This window comes from Sminthopsis crassicaudata, chromosome 1, assembly GCF_048593235.1.
Source record: "Sminthopsis crassicaudata isolate SCR6 chromosome 1, ASM4859323v1, whole genome shotgun sequence".
Taxonomy (NCBI): Eukaryota; Metazoa; Chordata; class Mammalia; order Dasyuromorphia; family Dasyuridae; genus Sminthopsis; species Sminthopsis crassicaudata.
The window spans coordinates 63,335,411-63,346,830 of record NC_133617.1 but is presented as its reverse complement, the minus strand read 5'-3'; the positions used below and the strand labels follow the sequence as shown (position 1 = coordinate 63,346,830).

General features: G+C 36.7%; 1 long non-coding RNA gene across 1 annotated transcript; it reads right to left on the bottom strand.

Annotated features, from left to right (window-relative positions):
* Positions 1-336: 336 nt before the first annotated feature.
* On the bottom strand, positions 337-10,846 carry LOC141564843 (uncharacterized). Its single transcript, XR_012488760.1, has 5 exons — positions 10,746-10,846; positions 9,960-10,118; positions 4,405-6,132; positions 1,219-1,326; positions 337-581 (listed from the first exon to the last, which is right to left on the bottom strand). It is a non-coding gene; the product is annotated as an uncharacterized LOC141564843 (long non-coding RNA).
* Between the last annotated feature and the right edge of the window lie 574 nt (positions 10,847-11,420).

Below are 11,420 nucleotides of genomic sequence, written 5' to 3'. Positions count from 1 at the left end.
AAGTACTGTCTAAGTAAAATCACCATTTACTGAAGTCATAGAATAATAACAAAAGAAAAGGAACACAAATAAATGGCGAGATGGAATGCAGTTAATATATATTATTAGCTTACCTTTACCCCTACTACTGAAAAAAAAAAAAAACCCTAAAAGTATTCCTTTTTCTCCTCCCCATCTAAAAGAGGTGAATAGAATCCTCACATGGAAGACAGACATGATTAAAAGAGAAATACATGAGCTGATAAATAACCAACTTCGTCCTTATTTTCCAATTATTTATTCAGTAGGATCTTTCCCCATTTCCCCACCCACCCCCAAAAAAGTGAGAGCCGCACACCTATGCAATTTCTGTTTATTTGTTAATGGAAGATTCATATTCTGAAGGTTTCTCAGAGAGCCAGATTTTGTTCCGTCGATTTTGCAACATTATATGAGACTACCTTTTCCTTATTATGATTGTACAGAAACAGCTAGCTCTAACTTGAATCAAAATAAAAGTCGACCAGTTGCATGCACTTGTCATCAGTTGTCCCTAGCAGGAACATATTATTTTCTGTAGCTAGATTTCTTTGATCCATATCCTGTAAAGAATTAAACAAATGAAAAGTCTTTATAAATTTCTTCTTTAACACCACACAAATAATGTCAGACCAATGTTAAATTCTTACTTAGCTATCACCCTTCATTTAAGTTTTTAAACTTTAAAAAATCGGTTTGATGGCTCTATATGCTCAGATTTTATTTTCTTGCATACTTCTTTTCTCTCCTCCTACTCTTATTGCCAATCAGGGATTTTCTTCCCTCTATTGCCATGAACATTTATCAACAGGGAGCTTCCTCATGTATTTGGGGATCATAGTAGAAAATAAGTTATTCCCAATAATCCAGCTTCTAAGTTGGACCTTGGAACATGTCTTCCATATGGAGAAAGATGCATCAGGTTCCTAGGTCTGCTTATAACATACATTTGCCTACACTTTAAAAATTCTATATAGGCAATAGTACTTAAGTACCAATTTTATCTTCAGGAACATAAGGCAACTTCTATTTTGACAGTTGGTTCATCTGTTAAACCCCTTCCCAGTGATACAGTTCCTCATAAAGTTTCATTCCTCAGCTTTTTCTAGAAATTTTATGTTAGGTGGGGACTCAAAAGTAATCAAAGACCAACCTCTTACATCCCACCAGATCTGATATCTACACAAATTAAATACCCACCTCTGTGTATGCTATATCTTGGTACTGTCCATACTTCTACAGTTTCTGCTTCAGGTCTTATATCCTTGCATTTACGAAGTATCTTCCTTTTTAGCCTGTCCAATTTAACTGAAGGAAAGAGTCATATATTAAACCTCTGTGTCATTTGGGTAAATATGAAAATAGAACATTAATATATTTCTAAGCCATTAGGTAGTTTAGTGGATAGAACAATGTGAAAATCTGACTTCACATTTATCTTAAGACATTGAAAAAGCTCTTTGACTCTGAACAACCCAATTATCCTTGATTTGCCTCAGTTGTCTCAAATGGGGATAATAGGCCCCTACCTCTCAGCCTTGTTGTAATATTTTTAAAAGGACTTGCCTGACACATAGTAGGTAGCATATTATACTTATTTTAGAGTATATAAACTATTATATATCTTATTATAGTATATAATTTATATATAATATATTAACTACTTACTCTCTTCTCCTTGGCTATTTTTATTTGCATTAATCATCTGTCTATGTCAGCCCATGGCCTTCTTACAGGCCTACCATCTGGTAGTTAAGTTAGTTAAAAGTAGTTACTCAATATCTATCTCAGATCTTAGAGGATCCTTCTTAAAAGCCTAAGGGCAGATTGTCCAAATCAAAGAGCTTTGCCCACATATTAAACCTGATCAGAGCTACTTCTTTTTCCTTTTATAGAAATGGTGATATTTTATTCAGGATGTGTGTGAGAAGAAGTATCAATGACAGATTCGGAAATGCAAATGCAAAGCTTTCATTTTGCTAACTTTTAAAAAGTGGCAACAATAATTTTATCAAACCCAGCATTTATCAAGTGCTGACTATATTCCAAGTCTATATTCTAAAATCTGAGAATTCAAAGAAAAAGAAAAACTGCTTTCAAGGAGCTTACAGTGTAGTGGTATAAAAAAAGAGAATTATTTTTCAGGTCTCATTAAAATAAAAATTAGGTTGAGTGGAAATTTTTCCTTTGATACTAAATTCTTTCCTACAATACTCTTATTACCTGATTTTTAAGGATGGAGTGTGGGGAGAATGATTGGAATCAGTGTCAACTAGAATTTTCTCATCCCTTTTTATTTATCTGTTCAAAGAGAATATGAGGAAAACTCCACCTAATTTAACCCCAACCAAACCCAAAATAATCACTGTGTGCCCTTAGGGCTATCTCCAGTTCTATTTAAATGTGACATTGGACAAATATTTAAAGTCTGAACTTTACATTCTTTACATTTTAGGTGCAGTTGATAACTTTTTCCAATTAATTCTGATGGATCCCATGAGAAAAGAATGAGATTATGCCTAAATTGATATAGCATTTGATGCTTACAAATCAATGTCATTACATATTTGGTATGGATATTTCTCTTGGAAATTTACATCTTTACCTAGTTTGAATTTCTAAGACAAAAATAAAACCTATAATAGATTACGAGGGATACTTTAATTAAAAAAAAAACTCTGCAGATGGGTGGCTGAAGATATAGTTAAGTAATATTCTGATGATTTGTATTATGTGAGTCTGGTATTTAACAAGATTATCCAGGAACAAGATCATTCAATTATCTCCTGACATTCAAACACTCAAAACTCTGTCAGTAGTACAAAAGTACAAAAATATTTCCAAACCACAATAACACAGTTGTCACATGAACTAAAAAGGGTCATAAATTTATAACTAGTAAGGCCCCTAGGTATCATTTCATTGTATCAATTTTTAAGATGAACAAATGATGAACTCCTAAATGCTATGCACAGTTTTAAATACATCTACTCATATGTCTTTTTTAGTCTAGCATGTTTTCTAATTTACCTTATTCTTTCTGAATTTAACCCATCTTCCAATTCTCACATATCTTAATTCACCTTCTTTTACCACTCCAAACCATGTTAATCTCTCTTGTATATGGTGAATTTATAATTCTACTAAGTATGATTCTACTACCCAACTGAACTGGACACTCCTAGAGGACAAAGATACTTATCTTCTACTCTTACCATACACTTTCTTGGATGTTATGACAGAAAAAAGTCTTAGGAAGCTTGTTGGTTGCATTCCTAAGTTACAGGCAGAGCCATACCTAGCACAGGGTCATTAGGACTTCATCTCAGAATGAGACAATTTAGAGGATACCACAATTAAACATATGTATTCCAGAGTAGCAGATGAGGGGAACAGGAATTCAAATGCTATCTAAGGGGAGAGGAGGAAAAGAAAAGATGCATATAGTCCTTACAGATGTAAAGGCAGCAGACTACAGACTGTTCACTCCCTCCTTTTTGTTTATTTAGGAGTTTCTGCTTATATACAATTCCTCAAATTATTCACCTCTCTTGTCCTATTCCCAGACCTCTTTCCTTCCTTCCTTTCCAAACAGACCAACCTCTTTTCTACCCTCCTTCCATAAACAATAATTTCTCTGTAACAAGGTTCAGATGTAAGGGTAGACCTGGAAGGAGAATGATAATTCCTGATGCTTCTTTTCTTCCCGGAGGCTATATGGGAAAGAACCCAAGGTTTCTCTAAGGAAACCTAACATCATAGAATTAAAACTAGAAAAGACCTTGGAGAGGTGATCTAGTGTAGCTCTTTCATTTTAGAGATGAGAAAACTAAAGTCCAGAAATGACAAATGATATGTATAAATTATAATAGAGATACACATATAAAAAAGCAATAAGTAATATTTGAACCCAGGTCCCCAGAATCTGAACCTGGTATTCTTTCTATTATACTTAATAAACTTCAAATCTCATGGGTTTGATTAAGTCTCTTCAACTGACATTCTATTCCCTGTACTTCAATTTTTCTCTCAAATGTATTTGTGATTACTTCACAAATTGTTTTCATAGGATAAATTAAAAATTGTTTTAAGAATTCTATTTAGGACCACTTAATGCAGGCAGAGATTACTCTGAGTTTTAAAACTGCTAGTTATGGTTCTGCCCATAAGCCAGTTGGAAAGGCTCAAAAAAAAGAACAAAAAAAACCTTTAAAAATTAAAGTTTAAGATGTTATGTATTTTCACTTTCAATTCCTCACTCTTTAACATCACCATCATTAAAAAGTAATTCTAGAATAAAAAAAAAAAAAAAAAAAAAAAAAAAGTAATTCTAGGTATTCCCAATCAAACATTCTGAAAATATTTCCAAGTTTTTATGGGGCTCACCTTTTCTCTTGACCACCATTCGTTTTTTCAGAAGCTTGCCACAAGCAGTTTCATAGTAGTCTTTGTCCTTAAGCTTATGAAGGAAGGCAATACTTTCATAGGCACCACTTTTTGTTTTGACTTTGTTTTTTACCGGCCAAACAATTAGCTGGGACAATGTGGTAGTATGAGGTGGCTTCCCTATTACCTCTTGACCAATATCTTGGTAAAAGTCCCCATTAGAAGGGGTCAGATCTTTCTGTGGGTCAACTGCTTCAAAAATATATTCAACCTCATCTAAATCTTCTTTTCCCCACAAGTCTTCAGAATCAGGATTAAAGAGACACTCTTTTTTCTTGAGCAAACAGGTTTTCTGGGTAGGATAGCTAGGTAGAGCTTCCTGCTCCCTCCCTCTTATAATCTTTTCACTTGGGTTCTCTTCAGTATCATGGACAACTACCCCATCAATTTCACCTACCATCATCACTGCTCCCTCCTTCTCATTATTTCGATCAGCGGGGATCTCAGCCTCCTGTTCAATGCCCTCTCTGCTTTTGAGATATGTGTTCTTCTCAAGTACAAAGTCAGTCATGGGCACATTATGCAGGGAAGACATTTCATTTCTAGAAGATGGGTCCATGGAGCTCACACTTAGACTCTTCCTCTGAGGCAAGGAATGGAGACTGGCATCAATCTTCTCAAAGCAAGCCAGCCAGGCGGGAGAGGACACGAACCTGCCTGATTCATTGCTCCAAAAACCATCTCTTAACTTAGTCCGTCCATTGTGTCTATTTGGGATGGGGGTCTCTTGACTCAGGCCATTAATGGTCTCTCTGTGAGAAGAAACTGATCTTGCTTGCTGGTTCAGTTCTTGAGCAGACTCATTTGGTGTCCTCAACACTGACAGACTTGGACTTGCCATTGAAGGGACTTTTTTACCTGATCTGTTAAGCTCATCAGATTGCCATAGGTTTGCTGTATCTAGGGGTACTGAACATTTTTGAGTGGCTACACTCTCCTTATCTTTATCTAAATTTCCTTCCAGGCTGGGCCCTGATATCTTGACCTCTTTACCCTGTACAGCTTCAAGATACTGTTTATCTTGTTCTGAATAGTCTACAGTTGGCATTTTTTCTTCCTTATGAGGGGCATACAGAACCCCCACTCTTTCACAGGAGCTCACTGAAAATAAATCATATTGTACTATATTCTGTGGTACTGTTTGGCCATCATAAATAGGGATGGTTTCTTTAAAGGATTTCCAGAGCTTTATTGCAGGAGAACCATCTCCATATTCTATTCTTACCTCTTCCTTTTCAAGGGCATAACTTCCCGGGGAGATGCTTCTGTATGCTGTATTTTTAGAAGGGCTTTTACTATGAACCCCTCTCTCTTGCACAAAGGACGACAAAACTGCAGCTTTTTTTCCAGAGGCAACATTAGTCACTCTACCTGTAAAGCTGCCTACATTGTAACCATTAACATCAGATTTTGAATCTTGTTGCTTTTTGGATTTGTTTTCAAGCTGGGGGGGATCAGTCTGGGTCTCTTTGGTTTCTGTTTTTTTTGAAGGGTTGCTGTAATGACAGAAATGTGCAGCATGCTGGAACATAGGAAATGAAGACTGAGGATGATAATAGGGTCTTCTGTTCACTCTGGTAGGCACAGGAGCCTGTGGCAAGAAAAAGCCAGGGTACTCATGTAGAGCAACTGAATAATATGGAATGTATGGATTTCCATTTCTGAATCCTAGGGAAGAAACAAAAGAATGTGAATTTCTGCAGTGAGTTCTTAATCTTAACCTAAATTAAATCTTATGATAACCATGTGTCCTCCCTTATATTTGATAAGATTTACAGACTTGGTAGATTAAAGGAAAGAGATGTATTTTCTCTAGGTTTTTTATTTTATCACAGTAAATCTACTCATTGAGTTGGAACATATGGTCTATATCATGGTTGCCACGTTGTTTTCAATCATATTCACGTCTGTGAGGTTTTCCTAGCAAAAATACTGCAGTTGTTTGCCACTTCCTTCTCCAGTTCATTTTATGGAGGAGGAAACTGAGACAAACCAGGTTAAATACTTGCCCAAGATCACATAGTAAGTGTCTAAGGCTAGATTTGAATTTAGCTGAATGTGTCTTCCCGAGTTCAAGCCTGGCACTCTATCCATATATGGACTATACCTAATATTATTAGAAGTCTGTTTACAAATGACTGTAGTATTAAAATTAGCAGTAACTTAGTAAGAGAAAAGGAGGGTGAATGTCCTTCAGAGTTAAGGACTGGCTTCAAATCTGAATGATTCAAGTTCTGGCCACCTCCCTTCTCCACACCCAGGCCCAATAGAGGATCAAAAGAAGCTGTAATGAAAAGTTGATCATGTTAACAGATGACTGTCCCTTATACAACAGCCAAGAGAAAGGGCCCTAACGAAGAAGTCTTAGACTTGGAGGAAAATTTGATTGATGGATCTGTGATGGATCTCTCCCCCAACTCCTCCTCATCATAAATTAAAAGAATTATTTTCTAATACTCTTCAAAAAAGGGATCTTGCTAGGAGTGAAATATTAGGTTCCAAGGCAAATTATGTAGATAATTTTCTACAAAGGAAATTCTGGTCTAAAATGTGTAGATATATGATCAATATTTATAAAAATTGAACTCATTTTGTCAAACAGGATTACAATTGCCACTCCAGTGATTAATACTGTATTGTAATTGTCACGTAGAACAATAACTTCTTTTTTAAAACAAACTTTCTTAAGCAAAAGCTATTCAGGGATGTGTGGGAAATGATTAAGTACTTAAATTTTAAAATTATAAATTTAAGAGGTACTTCCTGGTGGCTCTAAAATTCTATGAGTGAGTCAAATTAGATGTTTAGACAGAGAGGACCTTAAAGTCATCTTATCTTAATTTCTCATCCAGGAATCCTCTCTCCAACAGGTATCTATTTATTGTTCTTGAATGTTTACAGGGACAGGAATTTAACACTTCTGAGATATTTTGAACTTTTTAAAAAATACTTTTGATAGTTACCCTTATTGGATCACATGTTAGTTCCCTAAGACTGTTGCTCATTGGCTCAGGTTCTGACTTCTAAAAAGATTCAGAAAAATTAGATTTTTTTTCCCCAATTGTGATTATACTTTAAATATTTAAAAGTTATTACTAATTAGTAATTTTGTTACTATTTTGTAGTATTTGTAGTAATTTTGTTACTATTGCCCCTTAATCTTTTCCAGTGTAAAGATTTCCTCAGCAACTTCAACTTAGCCTTAGATATTTCTTCATTCATTCTGGTCACTTTCTAGTCTACCAGGGTCTCTCCAATAACGTAGTAATAAGGACTGAATGTATTTTGCCTATGCTTTGGCCAGCATAGAATACAGTGGAACCATCCTCCTCATTGTTCCGAGTATTATACTTCTATTGCTTTAACCAAAATTTGTAATAGGTGTTATGGCCATTATGTCACATTATGGGCAGTGGACATCTAATTTTCCTGCTTCTTAACCAAGCCACTCTACATATATAATTGCTAAATAAGATATCTCTGTATATTTGTATAGTAAAATGTAACCTCAATGCTTATAAAATTTAAACCCATCCCATGAATCTATCAAATTTAAACTTCTTAGACTTAGCTTGTTTCATTAGAGTATATTTAAGATTACAGAAAGCTTATTCTGGGAAAGAAGATATTAGCACTCCTTCTGAATTTTATTTTATGCACAAAGAATGGCGTCTGTTTTTAATCCAAGCCACTGATGAAATTGTTGAATAAGAGAGCAAAGGGTAGAGATCATTGATGTGGTATTAGAAACTTCCCTCCAATTTGATATCGGTCAATATTCTGAGTATTATGGCTCTCTAACTTTAATATATCCACAGAATTGTTATCCAGATTGTGCTCCTTTTTTTTTTTTTTTTTTTTTTTTACAGGAACAACAATATCAATAACAACAAAACCAGCTTCGGATTTCAACAATCTTCTGATGAAATGGTCTGTTACATTTGCTTCATCTGACAATTTTGATGTATCTCCTTGGGGAAAAAAAATCACTTTACTTTGATGGTCCTATTTCCTCATCAATAAAGTAAGGCTTCTTGACTAGACAATCTCTAGTCCTTTCTAGTTCTTGATGGAAAATCCTTATTTGATAGTCAACAAAGAAACTAGAGTAGATGTTTCCATGTGTATACCCGGTGGTCACAAAATAGCATATGTAGAAATAAAAATTCTCTACTTGCTCACATTTTCTCTTTCTTCCCCATAGCTCTCTGTGTAGCTTTTTCCCCCCTTTAAAATGAGGCATTTTCCTCATTAAAAAAAAAAGGGAGGAAAAAACTCACTACAGCTGCCAGGAATGTTAATGAACTCTCAAAAAGCATGGGATCAGCTGGGGCATGAAGGCCCTCTGTGTATTGCTATTAGGGAAAATAAACAGACACTTAGGTTTTATTTTATGAAGTTTTTTTTTTCCCAAATAGTACCATGGCAAGGCTAAAGAAACTCCCTTCTTGTAGTGGTGCCCTAAGGGCTAGCTAAGGTTCTAAGGGCCAGTACTATCCTGCTTAACTCCTTAACTTCCTTAGCTTTCACTCCACTACCTCTCTGGAATCATTTCCATCTGGTGTTCCAAGTCCAAAGAAAACTTAAATGCAATTTTCTCTTTAAAAAATGCTTCCATATTATTGTTCTGTAAGAAATGACCAGCAGGATGAATATAGAGAGGCTTGGAGAGACTTAACATGAACTGATGCTGAGTGAAATGAGCAGAACTAGGAGATCATTATACACTTCAACAATGATACTGTATGAGGATGCATTCTGATGGAAGTGGATATCTTCAACATAGAGAAGAGCTAATCCAATTCCAATTGATCAGTGATGGACAGAATCAGCTACACCCAGAAAAGGAACACTGGGAAATGAGTGTAAACTGTTAACATTTTTTGTTTTTCTACCCAGATTATTTTTACCTTCTGAATACAATTCTTCCTTTGCAACAACAACAAAATTTATTCCTGCACATATATATTGTACCTAGGATATACTATAAGATATTTAATATATATGGGAATGCCTGCCATCTGGTGAGGGGGTGGAGGGAAGGAGGGGAAAAATTTGGAACAGAAGGGAGTACAAGGGATAATGTTGTAAAAAAATTACCTATGCATATGTATAAAATTAATTTAAAAAACAAAAACAAAAAACAACAAAAAAATAAAATAAAATAAAAATGCTTCCAAACTACTTTCTTTGTATGAACAACTGTTTCTATCGAGATTTTCCTCTTAACATCATCAGTAAGCAAAACAAAACAGCAAAAGAGGTACACAGATCAGGAATCTTAGCTTTCTATTGGATGGAAACTCTAGATGGAGTAAATCAGAGTATTCTTAAGATGGGTTGTTATCAAAGATAGCCATCACAGTCTTTCTGATTTAGAAGAGGCAAGAGGAAAAGGAGGGGCAATGATAGATACTTGTTGGTCTATTGAAATGTTTTAAAAATGTGCACTTCACAAAGCTGCTTTGTAGATTCGTAGTGATCATTTGTCTTACCTGCTGCTGACATACAATAAGGACTATAGGCAGGATTTAGGTACCAAGGATTTGGCAATGGGGGTTGTGCTGTGGGTTGAGCGTAGAAAAAAGGTCTTGCATTGTTGCCTTCAGAACGTGAACCAGGTCCTGAAGCTGGTGAAGCATTCATTTTCTGGGCTAAAACACATTTATGTCATCATTGGGACCAATATTTTGGCGTTTACTACTTTGAAGAGCTATCTCTTCCCCAAGAATGCACTCAATTTCCTTCTGTCTTTCCTTGCTGATCTGTTCCCAGTAACACCTCCAGTTGGGACTACATATGTTTCCCTGCAACCTCTAGGCTTTATTTCAACTAGAAGATAAAGATTAAAGTATGAAGTCCCTGGGGTCATATATTAACTTTACCATTCATTCCCCAGCCCCATCTTTTCTTCCCCTACACTCACACCAGGCAGTTTTATAATACCCAATGTCAAAGGAAACAGTGTCCATCCAACCCACTGACTTCTGAAGCTGGGCACTAAAGAGGCTGAAGAAGAGCCCTACCAATGATTGCCTCAAGGAACACATGTGAGGACATGGAAGAGCACCAACACCTTCGCCTTCCAATAACTGGTCAAAGCCAAGAATATACCTCAAATCCAGGCAATTTAGGCTCTGACCAATCCTAACCCTCTGATTCCAGATTGTGCCTGGGAAGACTTCAAGAGGCACTGTCGCAGAACCCCCCCCCCAACACAATTCTTGTTACCCAGACCCCGAAAAGGGGGCTGAAGGGAGGGCAGTTTTCTCCCCACTTACCTTAGGATCGAGAGGAGAATGAGAAGGCAGGTCAGCGTAGGACCGAGCTCAGCACTCAGCCAGCTGTTCTAGCTGCCTCCCCTAACTCCTCCCTCTTGCCATCCAAGTGGCCTCAGCCCCTTCTTCTAGAGTGCCTCTGGGGGCGGGACCAACGGGCCTCAGGTGCAGCTGCCCAGAGAAGCAATCACTGGGGCAAAGTTCCTGGCTTGCAAGCTCTCTGAGGTCTGGGGGACAGAAGGCTTCTTTTTCTGTTCTGGTCTTCATGTTGTCTGGCACAGTGCTGCGCGCTTAGTAGGAGGATAATAAATGGCTGTGGAATCAAACTCGGGTGCGTTCGTGTATATGTTGTGGGGTAATGTGCAAAGGAAGATGAGTACCTTGAAGGTTGACTGGTCTCAGCTGTGGAACATTTAGGCAGGTTCTCCTGACTTCCTGAGTGAAGCGATGACTAAGTCTGGGTTGAATGAAGAGAAAGGCCTTCTCTGGGAATCCTTCTATTATCAAAACGCCTGTGGAGTGAAAGAAATCTTGGGCTTCTCGAGTTAAACTTTCTACACTGCTCTGGCATTTTCTCTACATTATTCCTGATAACCTTTCTTAGAGTTCCACACACATATGTATGTACACACACAGAAACACACATGTGTGAATGTATATAAACACACAGAGAAATGT